Source organism: Nicotiana tabacum, chromosome 10 (assembly GCF_000715075.1).
Source record: "Nicotiana tabacum cultivar K326 chromosome 10, ASM71507v2, whole genome shotgun sequence".
Classification (NCBI taxonomy): domain Eukaryota; kingdom Viridiplantae; phylum Streptophyta; class Magnoliopsida; order Solanales; family Solanaceae; genus Nicotiana; species Nicotiana tabacum.
In genome coordinates, this window is record NC_134089.1 from 45,447,980 (window position 1) to 45,451,824 (window position 3,845).

Below are 3,845 nucleotides of genomic sequence, written 5' to 3' on the forward strand. Positions count from 1 at the left end.
TTGCACTTGGCATGTGTTGAAGACTGGAATGACGAAGGCATTTTGTTCTGCTACCCAAACACTTTATCCTTCGTTACCCCTTTTGAGCCTTATTTATTTTTCTTTCATACCCCTCGTTCGGAATTAGTAGCAACGAATAAAATACGCAAGCATGGCGGATAAGAGAAAAGAAAGAAAAGAAAACAACAAAATGGAAAAAGAAGAATAAAAGAAAAAGAGAGAAAGAAAAAAAAACGACAAAAGAAAATGAGAAAAGAAAAAGAGAAAAGAAAAATGATAACGAAAAGCAAAAAAAAGGAAAGTCAAATAGAAAAGAGGAATTGGGAACTACGTTTGACCTGATTCCTCAAAGAGGATACGTAGGCGCTTCACGGCTCGGTCATAGTTTTGAAAAATGAAAAAAAAATCAATTAAAATATCCCCAAGCAAGAAATTGGGGCAAAAGTTGCGTTTGTTGTAAATAAATCTAATTCCGAAGGTTGTAATTAATAACCCAAAATTAATGCATTTTTTGAGCCTTTTATACCCTTTCTTTCTAGCCCTATCCAAAACCCACATTACGGTCCAAAGAAAGACCTTCTGACCAGCCTTCAAAAGATGCCAAGTCAGACAAATGAAGAGTCTTACCGGCGAACATAACATTCTATTCCACAGCATAAGGGACTCTAATCTCCAGCAGAAAGAGTCATGCCGACGACACTCCAAATCCCCAGCTGGAAAATGATACAAATGAGAGAGTCTTATCGGTGAAAACCTTCACAGGCACCATAAGGCGATGAAAGCTGAGAGAAAACCAAAATGAGAGAGGCTTGATAGTGAAAACCCTTCGGGCACTGCAAGTCGAATAAGATTGGGAATCAGATGGGGAATCGCCAATTGAGGATCTTGAAAGATGATTGGCGGTAAAGGATAGGCCACATACGCATGTCATGGCCATTAGAGTCGGTATCTGCATTTGATAGGGTTTTTATTTATAGTTTCTTTTGTTAAAGAGTCATGTTTCTTCCTTTGTCTTTTTATCCTGTTCCCTTTCATCTTTTTCCTTTCATAGAAAAATCCCCAATAGAGTATGTCTGGTCAGAACAGGTATGAAATGACTTCAAATAGGCCATCAGCTTTCCAAAATGAGATCTGACTAGTACATCCAAGTGGTATAGTCAGTAGGGAGCAAACGCGAGGCCAGTGTCAAGAAACATATCCCCAGCAAAGGGAATTGACAAAAGGATTGACAAGCGTCAAGAGGGATATCCTTGCCAAAACCAAGGTTATAAACCTCAAAGCAAGGAGAGCAGTGAGCATGATTTGGCGAAATCAATGCTAGACTAAAAGGTCGGGGAAAATGCCAGTTTCCAAGCTATGCCACAAAAGAAGAGGGATATCCCCCAGCAGGAAGGGATTATCCCTAGCACATAATATCATCCCCAACAAGTTGTCCAACGCAAAGCAAGGAAGGAAAAAAGGAAAAGCCATCCCATTGGGAGTATCACAACCAACCACCATGTTTTAAACTAACAATTTTGTTTGATTTGAAACAGGTAAGGGAAATGGCATTGAGACAGAAACGCATGCCACAAGGGATATTATCAAACTGGGGCAGAAAATTTTCCTTCCATTTAGAAAATTTTCTGGAAGTCAGGTACCCCCAGCTGATAACATTTTACCCCCCAACAGGTAAGTAAATCAAGGGAGGTATTCTTTGAAGGGAGAAGCTATGCAAAAACAAAACAAAAATAAAAAAGGAATAAAGAAAAAAAAAGAATAATAATAAAAATGGGGAAGGTAGAAAAGGAAAATTCATCCCAATCCCCAGCAAGTATTCGAGGTAAGACATTTTCAAGTCTTAAGGATATTTCGGGTTCATCCGCCCTCAAATAGGATATGTTGGGTTCGTCCGCCCTCAAATAGGATATGTCGGGTTCATCCGCCCTCAAATAGGATCTGTTGGGTTCATCCGCCCTCAAATAGGATCTGTCGGGTTCATCCGCCCTCAAATAGGATCTGTCGGGTTCATCCGCCCTCAAATAGGATCTGTCGGGTTCATCCGCCCTCAAATAGGATCTGTCGGGTTCATCCGCCCTCAAATAGGATCTGTCGGGTTCATCCGCCCTCAAATAGGATCTGTCGGGTTCATCCGCCCTCAAATAGGATATGTCGGGTTCATCCGCCCTCAAATAGGATATGTTGGGTTCATCCGCCCTCAAATAGGATATGTCGGGTTCATCCGCCCTCAAATAGGATCTGTTGGGTTCATCCGCCCTCAAATAGGATATGTTGGGTTCATCCGCCCTCAAATAGGATATGTCGGGTTCATCCGCCCTCAAATAGGATCTGTTGGGTTCATCCGCCCTCAAATAGGATCTGTCGGGTTCATCCACCCTCAAATAGGATCTGTCGGGTTCATCCGCCCTCAAATAGGATATGTCGGGTTCATCCGCCCTCAAATAGGATATGTCGGGTTCATCCGCCCTCAAATAGGATCTGTCGGGTTCATCCGCCCTCAAATAGGATATGTCGGGTTCATCCGCCCTCAAATAGGATCTGTCGGGTTCCTCCGCCCTCAAATAAGATCTGTTGGGTTCATCCGCCCTCAAATAGGATCTGTTGGGTTCATCCGCCCTCAAATAGGATATGTCGGGTTCATCCGCCCTCAAATAGGATCTGTTGGGTTCATCCGCCCTCAAATAGGATCTGTTGGGTTCATCCGCCCTCAAATAGGATCTGTCGGGTTCATCCGCCCTCAAATAGGATCTGTTGGGTTAATCCGCCCTCAAATAGGATCTGTCGGGTTAATCCGCCCTCAAATAGGATATGTTGGGCTCATCCGCCCTCAAATAGGATCTGTCGGGTTCATCCGCCCTCAAATAGGATCTGTTGGGTTCATCCGCCCTCAAATAGGATATGTCGGGTTCATCCGCCCTCAAATAGGATCTGTTGGGTTCATCCGCCCTCAAATAGGATCTGTTGGTTTCAGTCTTTTTATTTCAGGTTTTACCAGGCGCCCACCTGTATAATGAGAGGAATACATTCAGTCTTTACTTTTAAGTGTTGAAGCCAGGCGCCCATCTGTATAATGAGAGGCATAAATTCAGTCTTTACTTTTCAAGTGTTGAAATTGGGAGCCCGCCCAGATAACAGAGGCATACATTCCACGTTTTTACCCATAGGAGATGCATTTCCTCCTAAGTTCAGTTTTACCATAGGAGACGCACTTCCTAAATTCAGTTCTACCAATAGGAGACGCACTTCCTAAATCCATTCACCAATAGGAGACGCACTTCCTAAGTTAATTTCACCGATAGGAGACGCACTTCCTAAGTTTAATTCACCAATAGGAGACGCACTTCCTAAGCAAGTTTCACCAATAGGAGACGCACTTCCTAAACAAGTTTCACCAATAGGAGACGCACTTCCTAAGTTTATTTTTCACCAGTAGGAGACGCACTTCCTAAGCAAGTTTTATCAGTAGGAGACGCACTTCCTAAGATAAGTTTCACCAGTAGGAGACGCACTTCCTAAGCAAGTTTCACCAATAGGAGACGCACTTCCTAAGCAAGTTTCACCAATAGGAGACGCACTTCCTAAACAAGTTTCACCAATAGGAGACGCACTTCCTAAGTTTATTTCACCAATAGGAGACGCACTTCCTAGTTTCAGTTTCACCAATAGGAGACGCACTTCCTAAGTTTCAGTTTCACCAGTAGGAGACGCACTTCCTAAGCAAGTTTTATCAGTAGGAGACGCACTTCCTAAGATAAGTTTCACCAGTAGGAGACGCACTTCCTAAGATAAGTTTCACCAGTAGGAGACGCACTTCCTAAGCAAGTTTCACCAATAGGAGACGCACT